At 38.9% G+C, this 16,407-nt stretch overlaps 1 protein-coding gene and 1 long non-coding RNA gene across 3 annotated transcripts in view; both read left to right on the top strand.

Moving 5' to 3' along the window:
• LOC127839234 (uncharacterized) overlaps window positions 1-6,836 on the top strand; it is a 177,384-nt gene extending 170,548 nt beyond the window's left edge. Inside the window, exons 3-4 of one of the 2 annotated variants that reach the window (XR_008030236.1) lie at window positions 5,343-5,502; window positions 6,219-6,830. The gene's annotated coding sequence lies outside the window, so the exon portion shown is untranslated. Of the gene's footprint in view, window positions 1-5,342; window positions 5,503-6,218 lie in introns of both variants that reach the window. The other variant, XM_052367516.1, reaches the window with a different exon arrangement.
• A 3,742-nt stretch (window positions 6,837-10,578) lies between these two features.
• On the top strand, window positions 10,579-15,826 carry LOC127839242 (uncharacterized). Its single transcript, XR_008030241.1, has 4 exons — window positions 10,579-10,727; window positions 12,525-12,630; window positions 14,194-14,287; window positions 15,363-15,826. It is a non-coding gene; the product is annotated as an uncharacterized LOC127839242 (long non-coding RNA).
• Window positions 15,827-16,407: the final 581 nt, after the last annotated feature.

Below are 16,407 nucleotides of genomic sequence, written 5' to 3' on the forward strand. Positions count from 1 at the left end.
TCAGGTCACTATATCAAAGGTCAAGGTCACAGTGACCCGAAATAGTTAAATGGTTTCCGGATAATAACTCAAGAACGCTTATGCCTAGGATCATGAAACTTGATAGGTACATTGATCATGACTTGCAGATGACCCCTATTGATTTTCAGGTCACTAGGTCAAAGGTCAAGGTCATGGTGACCTGAAATAGTAAAATGCTTTCCAGATGATAACTCAAGAACGCTTATGCTTAGGATCATGAAACTTCATAGGTACATTGATCATTACTCACAGATGACCCCTATCGATTTTGAGGTCACTAGGTCAAAGGTTAAGGTCACCGTGACCCGAAATAGTAAAATGGTGTCCAGATGATAACTGAAGAACGCTTATTCCTAGGATCATGAAACTTGATAGGTAGATTGATCATGACTCGCAGATGACCCCTATGGATTTTAAGGTCACTAGGTCAAAGGTCAAGATCATGGTGACCTGAAATAGTAAAATGGTTTCCGGATGATAACTCAAGAACGCTTATGCCTAGGATCATGAAACTTCATAGGTACACTATTCATGACTGGCAGATGACCCCTATTGATTTTCAGGTCACTAGGTCAAAGGTCAAGGGCACAGTGACAAAAAACATATTCACACAATGGCTGTCACTCCAACGGAGAGCCCATATGGGGGGCATGCATGTTTTACAAACAGCCCTTGTTTTATAAATATTTACTGGTTAAAAAATTTACAATGCATTATTTGCCAAAAAGTGTTTGATAGGTTGCAACAATGAGTTATTAAGCTGTATAAGTTGAAACTTAGTACAATCAAAATACAAATCAAAAATTATAAATTGTTAAGTATTTGTGTTCACGTATAACTGATTATGATTTTTATTTAAATTAGAAACCGGATGTTTGCAAAGACAATATCACTATACTGCTTTTATATCCTTATGCACACACTTTTAACGCCAGTGACTAAACTTTACATCTAAGGTCTGTCTTACAAAAACAATTGCATAAAATGTAGACATCAACTAGTATCGATTCAATATCACATACATATAAAAAATTTAACCAGAATAGGCTATTATTACTAGTATAATGGCCCCTGGTAGCAAGACAGAATATCATATACTTAATTCACCATAGACTTTCATCTGTTTTTGCATTTCTGTCTAATCCATAGGCAAAACGTGTGTGATCAAGTACTCATATACTTACAGTATTGTGTCTTATGACTTGTTGTATTGTCTATTGCAAGTTGTTTAGTCTCGCGTAGATGTGCACATTTAAATATGTACAGTCTCATATTTTAAGTTGTTCAGTGTCATGTTAAAAGTTGTATTGTTTTACAGTTAAAGTTGCCGAGTATCAAATTAAAAATTATGTAGTCTTTTATTAGCTCATCTATTTTTTGAAAAAAAATTATGAGCTATTGTCATCACCTTGGCGTCGGCGTCGGCGTTGGCGTCGGCGTCCGGTTAAGTTTTGCGTTTAGGTCCACTTTTCTCAGAAAGTATCAATGCTATTGCATTCAAACTTGGTACACTTACTTACTATCATGAGGGGACTGGGCAGGCAAAGTTAGATAACTCTGGCGTGCATTTTGACAGAATTATGTGCCCTTTTTATACTTAAAAAATTGAAAATTTTGGTTAAGTTTTGCGTTTAGTTCCACTTTTCTCAGTAAGTATCAATGCTATTGCATTCAAACTTGGTACACTTACTTACTATCATGAGGGGACTGGGCAGGCAAAGTTAGATAACTCTGGCATGCATTTTGACAGAATTATGTGCCCTTTTTATACTTAGAAAATTGAAAATTTTGGTTAAGTTTTGTGTTTAGGTCCATTTTATTCCTTAAGCATCAAAGCTATTGCTTTCATACTTGCAACACTTACTAACTATCATAAGGGGACTGTGCAGGCAAAGTAATGTAACTCTGACTGGCATTTTGACAGAATTATGTGCCCTTTTTATACTTAGAAAATTGACAATTTTGGTTAAGTTTTGTGTTTAGGTCCATTTTATTCCTTAAGCATCAAAGCTATTGCTTTCATACTTGCAACACTTACTAACTATCATAAGGGGACTGTGCAGGCAAAGTAATGTAACTCTGACTGGCATTTTGACACAATTATGTGCCCTTTTTATACTTAGAAAATTGAAAATTTGATTAAGTTTTGTGTTTAGGTCCACTTTATTCCTACAGTATCAAAGCTATTGCTTTCATACTTGCAAGATTTATGAACTATCATAAGGGGACGGTGCAGGCAAAGTTATGTAACTCTGACTGGAATTTGGACGGAATTATGGGCCCTTTATACTTAGAAAATTGAAAATTTGGTTAAGATTTATGTTTTGGTCCACTTTACCCCTAAAGTATCATAGATATTGCTTTCATACTTGGAACACTCACAAACTATCATAAGGGTACAGTAAAAGGACAAGTTGCATAACTCTGGTTGTCATTGTTACGGAATTATGGCCCTTTTTTGACTTAGTAACTTTTAATATATGGTTAAATTTTGTGTTTCGATCCACTCGAAGTATCAAGGCTATTGCTTTCAAACTTCAAATACTTACATGCTGTCATAAGGTTACTGTACCTGGCAACTTGAATTTTACTTTGACCTTTGAATGACCTTGACTCTCAAGGTCAAATTATTAAATTTTGCTAAAATTGCCATAACTTCTTTATTTATGATTAGATTTGATTGATACTTTGATGAAACTACTCTTACCTGACATACCACAATAGACTTCACCCAAACCATCCCCCGTGCCCTCCCCCTCCCCCCCCTCCCCCCCCCCCTAATTTTTTTTTTTTTTTTTTTTTTTTTTTTAAGATCATCTCACAAATGACCACCCCACCCTCACACTATACCCCCACCCCACCCCACCCCACCCCACCCCACCCCCCCCCCAATTTTTTTTTTTTTTTTTTTTTTTTTTTTTTTTTTTTAAGATCATCTCACAAATTATCACCACACCCTCACACTATACCCCCCCCCATTTTTTTTTTAAAACGGTTATGTTTGAAATACTGTCCAACCATCGTCCCCCCCCCCCCCCCCCCCCCCCCCCCCCCCCCCCCCCCCCCGATTTTTTTTTTTTTTTTTTTTTTTTCGCTTTTTTGGAAGATGATGTAATAAATGTCCACAACCCCACACTATCACCCCTCTTCACTACACTCCTCCCTCCTTTGTGATTGAAAATGAGAGTCCCTTCACCTTTAAAAAGATAATAGATGAGCGGTCTGCACCCGCAAGGCGGTGCTCTTGTTTTAAGTTGTTACCGTAGGTTTCCACGTATAGCGCGCACCCGTGTATAGCGCGCAGGCTGTTTTTTAAATGCAAAAATGGAGAACAAAATATTTAAAGACAATAAAACCACCTAATCGGACTGAAAATGGCCGCCATTTTACTATTGCACAATATCCAATAATCAGGGGCATTGGAAAGCTTAATTAAGCATTCAAAATAGGAAGCGTCATTATGATTAGGAGCATGGGTTGCATAGCACTATACTTTTTTTTACAATTTTGTAATTTTCTAGCAAAAGATTAACAGTCCACGTGCATTTCGTGAAAACGTGAGAAAATAAGAATAGTGTACATTGTGTGATTTTTCCTCGGGGAAAGCATGGGCATTACCGGTTAATTTGAATGTGGCATGGGAGACGGGGATACAGTTGTTGAGGTACACCACTGTTCAACATTCAATATTTATACACACAAAATGCATTTGCATATCTTCATGTTCTCAAGTGTCAATTAGTTTCTCAAATGTCAATTAGCGTCTTAACAAGTCGTGGCACATATTACTCAATAACATCTGCCAATTACGAAGTGAAAAATGACCCCCTTTCACACCTACCGTACATGCAAAAAAGACCTCGTTCGCACCTACCCTTGCCTGCTCTCCGGAATGTCGACAACAATCCCCATCGGAATTCATCCATTAAGAAGTGTAAACACAAAAAAAGAAATGTCCGCATGTTTATTCAAACATATTTATTTTTTACCAAAACTTCTTCTACCGCATTCATATCTACCAGTTGTTTCGACAATGGCCCCTCAGTCTGTACGATTATAGGGTGGTAGTTTTCTGGAAAAAAACATGGCGGCTATTTTGATTATTTACGATTACACAACATATTTTTTACCAATCTAGCAGCCAGGATGGCGTTGTATCAATGTATAGCGCGCACCAGCTTTTTAATTTGAATTTTGGAGGTAAAACACTGCGCGCTATACGTGGAAACCTACGGTAGGCTTATTTGGGCAGACACTTTGTGCACAATTTATAAAGCCCTGTTTTCTCGGTATGAGGCTCAAAGTAAATCCCCCTACAGTCTGTTACAGAGTTGTACAAGATGATACCAGGTGAGCCTTGTTATGGGAAAAGGGTGCTTAATGCATGTTATGTACCATCCACAGATTAGCCTGTGCAGTGCGCACTCTGAATTATCAGGGATAATGCTTTCCATTTTTGAGGAAATTTTCGCTTTAAAGAAATTATTTCTAAACAAAAATCATGTCTTGGTGGAAAGTGTCGTCTCAAGTTAGCCTGTGTGGACTTCACAGGCTAATGTGGTACTATACATATTCATTAAGCCCAGTTGTCCTGAATATGGCTCAAGTTTAGTCTGCTTCCAGTCTGTTGGTATTTGTAAATTCTGATTAGAACAAATATGGTATAAAAACCACTATGATTAAAAACTGGTAATTAAAACATTGGTGTACATATAAATGCAAATTTAACATACATATTGAGCAATTCTAATAGTAGCTCAAAATTTCCCAATTTAACATAGTTTGCCATTTTTAAAGAGTTGGTTACTCATTTTTTCACAAAATTAAAAATTTTGAGTCGTATTTTGTTCACAAAATATCATATCAAACACAGTTAATGTTTTAAATAACTTGGACAAAATATTGTTTTGTTATTGGTAACTGTGAAAATATAGATTTATCAAAGTACAGGCAAACTAGTATTGTAATATGATGGTAATTAAGGGCAAATGGCCTGAAACATAATTTTTACTCCAAGGTGTATGTGTGAAACAAACTTTTCCATCTTTATAAAGTACACGTAATAGGCACTTCCTTATATGCAAGTGGACTAATAAATTGAGCACTGAAACTGAACATTTCAACAAAAACGCATGTCAAAGAATATATTTTGATTGGATTTGTGCAATGAAGTTCCATGCAATTAAAAAGACATATAATTCTCAAATTAAAAGATAGAATTTTCCCGATGTTTGATAATATTACGCTAATTTTCCTCATTGGTGTGGTACAGATACTTTTTTGGCAAGTTCAAAAGACTATCGGCTTTCTCAATGTTACAGCAACTGCTAAGCTCAGAAGACCAAGGAGTAGTGAAAGGCTCAGCCAAATCAAAGTCCAGCGATGTGAGGGTGAGACAGCCTTCCCATGTCCTCGTATTGCAACATGAAGGACATTTTAGCTGAAACTAACAAGGGAGAGAACTGTAGATCTGCACCAGCAGTGAGTTGTTGCCCTTAAGTTGTTTAATGTTTTATTTATTTGTATTATGTCTTACAACTTACATGTTGATTGACTTTAAGACTGTTTTCTAATGTGAATTTAAACAGATTTTAACCATCAAAGATCAGTAAAGGCAAGGTAAAATAATATGTGTGTGTGTTTTTTTGCAACGTTGGTGAGACATTAATATTATTTTTAAATATTAATATTGTTGCCTCCCATTTATTGAAACATATAATAACAACAAAACATATCTAATGACATTTTAAAAGTAATGTGATTAGTAGAATAAGTACAATTAAAAATATTAAATTTTTAACCAAATGGTTTTCCTTCTTTGTGTTTTGCAGCAAAAATCAGAAAGAACCCTCCCTTATTAGCTTATGTGAATTTCACATGCTAATCTGGGACGACACTTTCTAACATTAGTGATCCGCATATTGGTTTATGAAAATACATTTCTGGAAATGGAGTCAAGATAATAGATATAAATGTACAGATAAGTATAGCATTAGCCAACACTTTTCTTGTTTTAATACAAAATGACTTAATTGTATTTATGTTCATGCTATTAAGGACAAGGAACCAATAAAATGCCGGATTAGAAATTCATGTTGTTGAAAACCTTCACAGCCAGTCAAGAGGCATAGTTTGTTATAGATTATAATATAATTGTTACAAGTTCCTATCACTCACTGTGTTGTTGTTGTTTTCAGCAGAGCACCAGCATTGATATCGAGTTGGCCCAGCAACCGCACGAGTCCCGCCTGCAGGAGCCCCAGTCCAGAACAACCCTTCCCCTCCCCTGACTTCTAACTCCTTCCCCTTGACCTCCTGACTGAAAAAGTCAGCATCGTTGAACAACTCCGTTCTGCAGGAAATTCTGAGCATGATTCTGGTCAAACGTCGAGTTGTCCACACATAAGCCTGGGTAGTTTTGTTAAGCTAGAGTTCCGCGTGGGCCTGAGAGGGACGAGTTTTACAGACACGAAAAGTTATAGCAGTAGTTATGGTAACGCTAACAGTCAGTTGTTGCTGTTGGACATCACAACAAATATCCTGAAGAACAAAAAGTTCAATAACTTGTTCCAATCTTTATGGGACAAACAGAAATTGAACGGGAGAAAATCAAGGAACAATAAAAGCGTAAGCTTTCCTAGTGGGATGCTTCTGCTGTTGATAGTTTAGACGACAGTAGGGTTACGGACTGCCCCAGATTGTCCATTCAGCGGCCAAAATATCATAATAGAATGGACTTTTGGCAATATTACCGACAAAGAAAGGCAGTAATGACTTGGTTGTGAATACCCAGAGCACGATACATCCATGCTGACACAAAAAGGCAGTAATGACTTAGTGGTGAAAACCTAGAGCACGCTTCATCCTTGCTGACAAAGAAATGCAGTAATGACTTGGTTGTGAATACCCAGAGCATGCTACATCCATGCTGACACAGAAAGGCAGTAATGACTATGCTGTGAAAACCCAGAGCATGCTACATCCATGCTGACACAGAAAGGCAGTAATGACTATGCTGTGAACACCCAGAGCATGCTACATCCATGCGGAAACAGAAAGGCAGTCACGACTATGCTGTGAACACCCAGAGCACAATATATCCATGCGGACACAGAAAGGCAGTAATGACTATGCAGTGAACACCCAGAGCAAGATATATCCATGCTGACACAGAAAAGCAGTAATGACTATGCTGTGAAAACCCAGAGCACAATACATCATTTGCTGACACAGAAAGGCAGTAATGACTTGGCTCTGAACACAGAGCACAATACATCCATGCTGACACAGAAAGGCAGTAATGACTTGGCTGTGAACACAGAGCAACATACATCCGTGCTGACACAGAAAGGCAGTAATGACTTGGCTGTGAACACAGAGCTTAATATATCCATGCTGACACAGAAAGGCAGTAATGACTTGACTGTGAACACAGAGCACAATACATCCATGCTGACACAGAAAGGCAATTATGACTTGGTTGTGAACACAGAGCACAATACATCCTTGTTGACACAGAAAAGCAGTAATGACTTTGCTGTGAACTCAGAGCACAATACTTCCATGATGACACAGAAAGGCAGTAAAGACCTTGTTGTAAACACTAAGAGATCCATACATACATGGGGTGTGCCACAGCCGCAAATTACGCCCACTATTGTGAACAAGGTGCTTAAAGTGAACATGTCTGGGTTTGGTATGAGGACTTAGCACTCCAAGCCCAGAAGGCCTCGCATTGAATTGATGCAAGAGAAGGCTTTGAAAAATATTAGCAGTTTTGTTGTGTGGTCCAGTACGCCCTTCGACTCTCAACCTTAAGAAAGCAGAACTCAAACTCGGCTCTTAGCAATATCAGCAAGGCCAGCATGTCATCTCCGCTTCTTGAGCTTCAGGTGAGACCTTACAGTGTTAATTTTTTTGTTGAAATTAGGGCTGAAATTCAGCCCCATTGTTATCTCAAAAAGTCTATCTCCATGATTACTGGCTTAAGTTCTCAATTCATGGTTTCCCGCAATAAAAAGAATGTTTTGATAGGTTGCAACATTGAGTTAATCAGAACTCAAATTCAGCCTTTGGCAATATCAGCGAGGCCAGCATATCAGCTCAGCTTCTTGAGCTTCAGGTGAGATCATAGAGTGTTATTCATTTTGTCGAAATTGGGGCCAAACTTGAGTCCCATTCCTAATCTTAAACAGTTTATTTTTTCCATAATTACTGGCTAAAGTTTTCAATTCAAGGTTTGACCCCAAACAATGTTTTAATGGGTTACAAATTGAGTTTGTTTCCTTATGCAGCTCTATAAGTTGAACCTTAGTGCAATTTATCTTGATAGCACTTATTCTCAATTTTTAAATTATGTTTAGCAAAAACTACAACCATTTTCCCAATTTAATTCAAAACACTATGATGTTTTACAAATTGTCCCAATCCAAAAATGGTTACAATAAACTCTGCATAGAGCTAGCCCCTAGTTATAGCACATTATAAAGTTTTTTATCAGAATAACTGGCTTAATTATACCTGCACAAACGAAGTTTAGGGGGGTATATAGGTAGTATTGGAGTGAACTAGTCTGTCGGTCTGTCTGTCGATCCGTATTTAGTGTCCGTTCTCTAATTCAAGTAGTTTTCATCCGATCTTTACCACATGATGTATAGGCCAAGTTTAAACATGGGCTTTGTCGGGTTAAAAACTCGGTCACGGTGTCATTTAGTGCATTTTAAACATTCAGCATGTTGTCCGCTCTCTAATTCAAGTAGTTTTCATCCAATCCTCACCAAACGTGGTCACAAGTTTTTTCTAAATGATCTCTAGGACAAGTTTGAACATGGGCCATTCCAAGCCTAAAACTAGGTCACCGGGTCTCTTTGTGCATTTTTAACATTCAGCAAGGTGTCCGCTCTCTAATTCAAGTAGTTTACATCCGATCTTCACCAAACTTGTTCAGAAGTTTTATGGAGATGATCTTAAGGCCAAGTCAGAACATGGGCCTTTCTGTGTGAAAAACTAGGTCAAGAGGTCACTATTGCGTTTTAAGAATAGAGCATGGTGTCCGCTGTTTTTATACGCCCGTATAAAATACGGGACGTATTATGTGAAACCCCTTGGCGGGCGGGCGGGCGGGCGGCGGGCGGGCGGCGGGCGGGCGGCGGGCGGAAGGCATCACTTTGTCCGGACTCTAATTCAAATTGTATTCATCCGATCTTCACCAAACTTGGTCAGCAGTTGCATCTAGTTGATATCTAGGCCAAGTTCGAATATGGGTCATGCCGGGTCAAAAACTAGGTCATAGGGTCAATAAGTGCATTTTCAAAGGGGCCACTTTGTCCGGACTCTATTTCAAATTGTATTCATCCGATCTTCACCAAACTTGGTCAGCAGTTGCATCTAGTTGATTTATAGGCCAAGTTCGAATATGGGTCATGCCGGGTCAAAAACAAGGTCATAGGGTCAATTAGTGCATTTTCAACGGCGCCACTTTGTCCGGACTCTAATTCAAATTGTATTCATCCGATCTTCACCAAACTTGGTCAGTAGTTGCATCTAGTTGATATCTAGGTCAAGTCCGAATATGGGTCATGCTGGGTCAAAAACTAGGTCAAAGGGTCAATTAGTGCATTTTACTTTGTCCGGACTCTAATTCAAATTGTATAAATCTTATCTTCACCAAACTTGGTCAGTAGTTGCATCTAGTTGATATCTAGGCCAAGTTCGAATATGGGTCATGCCAGGTAAAAAACTAGGTCATAGGGTCAATTAGTCCATTTTCAACAGCGCCACTTTGTCCGGACTCTTATTCAAATTGTATTCATCCGATCTTTACCAAACTTGGTCAGTAGTTGCATCTAGTTGATATCTAGGTCAAGTTAGAATATGGGTCATGTCGGGTCAAGAACTAGGTCATAGGGTCAATTAGTGCATTTTCAACGGCGCCACTTTGTCCGGACTCTAATTCAAATTGTATTCATCCGAAACTTTTAAACAACTTTTTATCCTGCGTCAAAGTGGTATGGGGGTATAAGTCACATTCAGTGACAAAGCTCTAGTTCAAGTTGAATTCACCAAACTTGGTCAGAGGTAGTATATAGATTATATATCAGTCAGGTCTGATTGGAGACATGCAACCGATTAACACATGCAATATGTTTATGCAATATTTTTATCCAGTTTTATTTTGCGATATTTTCATCGGGTTTATTTTTCATTTATGTAAACATAGTTTTACCTCACCACATATGTATATGTCTACATTTCTAAAGGGAATCAGATGAAACTTCAATCATGTGAACCCCATGAAGTCTGGGTTGAGGTTAAGTTATCATTTTGTGACAAAGCTCTAACTTATCATTGGCCAAGTAACTCTCTTGCATAATAATAATTTACTGTTTCTGTATCTCACCATACATGGAATTACAGAAGCTGTGTTACTTATATTGTATTCAGGGGGATTAACTAATAGTGTGCACAGAAGTGTGTTAATATTTGTGTATAAAAACAACAAAAGCATTAAATCCCTTGAACCACTTGTCAATTTTGATTACATTATAACAAATTATCCAATATAACATATTTTTCAGTGGCCATTGTTAAGTGCCAAGCGGAATCCTAGCAACCAAGCCACGTCAGCACAGCAGCAAAAACAGTTTCAGCAGCAGTCGTATACTAAACATCAACAACAGTGGTGCATATGCATTAAACTACGAGAGGTATGAATGCAAATATGTCTGTATGATATTAGTATATTCTCAACCATTTAATATTAACTAGTTTGTTTTGTTTAAGAATATATTTTAGCATATTGCTATATTCAAATTTGCTTTTATTATGTTTTATTTTTATTGCACTCTGCCTCTTCTAATCATGTTAAGGATGGCCCGCACCCTACCCCTGTACTGACCTGTGGGTCATGGCCCGCACCCTAACCCTGTACTGACCTGTGGGTCATGGCCCACACCCTGCCCCTGTACTGACCTGTGGGTCATGGCCCGCAACCTGCCCCAGTTCTAACCAGTTGGTCATGACCCGCACCCTGTGGGTCATGGCCCGCACTCTGCCCCTGTACTGACCTGTGGGTCATGTTAAGGATGGCCCATACCCTGCCCCTGTACTGACCTGTGGGTCATGTTAAGGATGGCCCGCACCCTGCCCCTGTACTGACCTGTGGGTCTTGGCCCGCAACCTGCCCCTGTTCTAACCAGTTGGTCATGACCCGCACCCTGTGGGTCATGGCCCGCACTCTGCCCCTGTACTGACCTGTGGGTCATGTTAAGGATGGCCCGTACCCTGCCCCTGTACTGACCTGTGGGTCATGTTAAGGATGGCCCGCACCCTGCCCCTGTACTGAACTGTGGGTCATGGCCCGCAACCTGCCCCTGTTCTAACCAGTTGGTCATGACCCGCACCCTGTGGGTCATGGCCCGCACTCTGCCCCTGTACTGACCTGTGGGTCATGTTAAGGATGGCCCGCACCCTGCCCCTGTACTGACCTGTGGGTCATGTTAAGGATGGCCCGCACCCTGCCCCTGTACTGACCTGTGGGTCTTGGCCCGCAACCTGCCCCTGTTCTAACCAGTTGGTCATGACCCGCACCCTGTGGGTCATGGCCCGCACTCTGCCCCTGTACTGACCTGTGGGTCATGTTAAGGATGGCCCGTACCCTGCCCCTGTACTGACCTGTGGGTCATGTTAAGGATGGCCCGCACCCTGCCCCTGTACTGACCTGTGGGTCATGGCCTGCAACCTGCCCCTGTTCTAACCAGTTGGTCATGACCCGCACCCTGTGGGTCATGGCCCGCACTCTGCCCCTGTACTGACCTGTGGGTCATGTTAAGGATGGCCCGCACCCTGCCCCTGTACTGACCTGTGGGTCATGTTAAGGATGGCCTGCACCCTGTCCCTGTACTGACATGTGGGTCATGTTATGGTCATATGGGCTTGGATGGTCATGGAAGTAAGAAAGTGTAAGATTTTAAAGAGACTTGTTCAAATATGTTGTGAGAAAGTTGACTGACATAAGTCAGTGACATAACTAAAAGAAATTAATACGCCAACACATAAAAACAGATTTACCGGTAACTACAAATTATACCAATATATTGCATTACATATTGTATGGTATTGTGATATGCTTTGGCTGCTTTTAATTTGATGATTATTTAAAGTAGGCTTTTTTTAAAATATACAAGCGTATCTTTGTTTAATATGTATTTTATTTTATTCCATGAACTGTATTTGTTCCGTTTGAATAATAATTGTTAAACATATTGCACACGTTTAAACCAATTTATGTAATAATATTCCATCTTTATCTGTAAATAAAGGGACTCTTACACAGGGCAGAAGCAAGAACAACCAAAAACGTTCCTTTAAAAATTGCATACTCTTTCTCTGTTTGCAGAATATATGCAGAAAAACTAGTGTCTTATTGAATGATAAGGGATTTGATTACAGCTAAGAAATAATCTTTAAACGTTATCTGTAAAATGTTGTTTTGCCATTTGCAGTAAACAAGTTGACTGCGTAATGTGGCATCAAAGTCTGCAAGGAGAAACCATGCAATTGAGGAAGCCAAGAAACCATGTGATAATTTCAAGCAGCTTACCTACTCTTGTAAGTATGTGTTTTGTTTTAACGTACGCATTATATATTTTTTTTTGAGTACAGATTTATGTTATTGAAATAATAATTGGTTTCCATGCACAAATGAAAGATGTTATGTTTTTCACTAGAGTAAATATATAAACGCAAGTATTAAAATATAATATGTCTGAAGAATATCCACAAAACATGTGTTTGTCATAAATCATATTAAATTTATTGATAAAGATGCGCACATTATGACTAGTTTTGTCCACCAATCTATAATTTAAACAAAGTTTGACTTTTTTACGCACATTTCAATGACGTCAAACTGTGGAATCACTTATTTTAAGGAGATATCATTTTCGCGCACCCGCCATGTCTCAGATTTATGACCAATGCCCATATTAATAGAGTTTTCAATTAACAAACAGGTGTCAGTTTGACAGGATTCAATACAACTAGGGTGTGTATATTATAACTGTTGTTTCATGCGACCCCTATTAGAAGTATAGCCCTGTCTAGTAAGGGCATATTCCGGAACCATCTTGAGCACATGTTTGATGAAATAAACAGTTTTGTGTTAAGTTCAACTTTTCTATAAAGTATCAAAGCTATTGCATTTAAACTTGTTACACTTACTACATGTATCATGAGGGGAGTGGGCAAGCAAAGTGAGATAACTCTGGCTGGCAGTTTGACATAATTATGTGCCCTTTTATACTTAGAAAAGTGATATTTAGGTTAAGTTTTGTGTTTATGTCCACTTTATTTCTAATGTATCAACGCTATTGCTTTCATACTTGCATCAATTACTAACTACCATAAGGGAACTGTGCAGGCAAAGTTATTTAACTCTGACTGGCATTTTGACAGAATTATTGCCCCTTTTATACTTAGAACATTGAAAATTTGGTTAAGTTTTGTGATTTGGTGCACTTTACTTCTTAAGCATCATGGTTATTGATTTCGCACTTGGAACACATGCTCACTATCATAAGGGGACTGTGTAGGCAAGTTATGTAACTTTTTTTTCATTTTTGAAAGATAATGTAATAAAAGACCACATCTTCACACTATACACCCTCTCCACCCATCCCTCCTTCTGTTTGATGAAGTATTGAGATAGGTCCCTTCACCTTTACAAAAAACAATATATTAGCGAAGCTCTTCGTATACTTAACCATAAAAACAAAATCTGTTGCAATTGGTGAATGTTCAAAAAGTGATCTAGAGCAATTTATATATAACCCTTGTCTTTTTATCACACCACTTGATATTTTTGTTTTGTATAAACGCCATTGAAATAAAATTTGGTCTTAAAACCAAATGAAAGTAATTTATAACATCTACATAGTTTAATTTTATTTCATTGAACGTGTACACAGTTTCAAGTGGTACCCAGCTTCGTAACATCCTGGGCACAAGGCAAGCTTTAGTTAAAATATGTGTGCTCGTTTATATGAAAGTTTATATCTTATTAAGACACTCACAATTATGTTACCGGGTTGAGCCAGTTTTTTATCCTTGAAAAAGCTAGTGTTGTCTTCAGTTTTGTTGTTTCATTTTGCACATGATTTACTTTATTTCCAGGAAACCCGGATAGCAAAGCATTGAGTTTGTTCTGGAAGCATTTGTAGTCACAGCTCATTAAGCATCCCCCTGAAGCAGGACCCTCAGTCTAGGGGTGAGTTTTCAAGAGATGTGTTTATTTTTGGCAAGCCCCTGAATTCAGAGATGGGTGGGTGCATGTAGATTGACCCTTGTTCGTCGATACATACATCCAGCTGTACGTTCTAGTATAACCTTGAACCTCGAAAAGTATTGCTTCTTGTGTGATGAAACCAAATATATTTATTATCATGTGAAATTTCCTTCTTGTTTATTTGGATTCATGTTTCCTTTGACATAAGTAGTAGAGTTTTGACACAAAATTGGAATGTGGGTTCATGGTGGCCAAACCATTTTCTTACTTCATAAAAATCATCTGAGTTTTCTCAGAAAAACTCTCGCTGAATTCATGTTTTTGGGACTATCGTCTAGTAGGCCTTTGCTTATTGTCATTATTGATGAGGTAGTATTTGATAATAAAAAGGATCTTTATAAAAACCCAGTCCAAATTATTTGGTAATAAAGAGGTTATACTTTATCTAAAATAATTATTATTAATTATTTTTGTATCAATAGTCCCAGGTCCATCATTTTGCTTGATTGGTCTTTGTCAGCCCGGGTACTACTTAAAAGTACCCCGGGTACTCTTAAAAATACTACAATGTACCCAGGGTATGGAAAATGTACCCAGGAATACTAACGCTAAATTGGCCGTTGTTTGATCATTTTCTCAAGTTAGTTAGTATGTTCATATTTATATCAGTGTTCTGTAAAATTGCCCCAGTATAATCGAAACTCATACTCTCAAAGAATGTTGAGTCAGTTTTTTTTCAAAGATAATTTAGTTTCGTAATTCGTTAGCGCGTTATATCACATCGGATTTTGGGTAGGAGCAAACCTCGAGTACAGTGAAATATTGGCTGGGTGCATTTAAGCATATTTTCTGTACCCGGGGTATATTGTAGTATACTTGAAGAGTACCCGGGGTACTTTTAAGTAGCACTCAAATCCACATTGACCAATCGAGTCATCGTTTCATCTATGGATTCAAGTCATATAAGTCGTAACACCCTATGCAAGTTTTGTTTTTCGTTTGGTATCAAAAATAGACGGAAACACATTTACAGTATCACGTTGTTTTTTTTTTGCAGACGCCAATTGACGAAATAAAACTTGTCATTCAGCAACACAGCCAGTTGCAGCAGTTGTTACCATATTGACCCCAGTCAAAACTAGGAGCTCAGAGATAACACAGCCAGTTGCAGCAGTTGTTACCGTATGGACCCCAGTCAAAACAAGGAGCTCAGAGATAAATACTGTTTAAGATAGATATTCTCTACATTCCTCATGGTCAGGCAACACAGCCAGTTGCAGCAGTTGTTACCATCTTGACCCCAGTCAAAACTAAGAGCTTAGAGACAATCAGCAACACAGCCAGTTGCAGCAGTTGTTACCATATTGACCCCAGTCAAAACTAGGAGCTCAGAGACAATCAGCAACACAGCCAGTTGCAGCAGTTGTTACCGTATTGACCCCAGTCAAAACTAGGAGCTCAGAGACAATCAGCAACACAGCCAGTTGCAGCAGTTGTTACCGTATTGACCCCCGTTAAAACTAGGAGCTCAGAGACAATCAGCAACACAGCCAGTTGCAGCAGTTGTTACCGTATTGACCCCAGTCAAAACTAGGAGCTCAGAGACAATCAGCAACACAGCCAGTTGCAGCAGTTGTTACCGTATTGACCCCCGTCAAAACTAGGAGCTCAGAAACAATCAGCAACACAGCCAGTTGCAGCAGTTGTTACCATATTGACCCCAGTCAAAACTAGGAGCACAGAGACAATCAGCAACACAGCCGGTTGCAGCAGTTGTTACCGTATGACCCCAGTCAAAACTAAGAGCTCAGAGACAATCAGCAACACAGCCAGTTGCAGCAGTTGTTACCATATTGACCCCAGTCAAAACTAGGAGCTCAGAGACAATCAGCAACACAGCCAGTTGCAGCAGTTGTTACCATAGTGACCCCAGTCAAAACTAAGAGCTCAGAGACAATCAGCAACACAGCCAGTTGCAGCAGTTGTTAACAAATTGACCCCAGTTACAACTAGGAGCTCAGAGACAATCAGCAACACAGCCAGTTGCAGCAGTTGTTACCGTATGACCCCAGTCAAAACTAGGAGCTCAGAGATAAATACTT

The sequence above is a fragment of the Dreissena polymorpha genome, chromosome 7, assembly GCF_020536995.1.
Source record: "Dreissena polymorpha isolate Duluth1 chromosome 7, UMN_Dpol_1.0, whole genome shotgun sequence".
NCBI lineage: Eukaryota > Metazoa > Mollusca > Bivalvia > Myida > Dreissenidae > Dreissena > Dreissena polymorpha.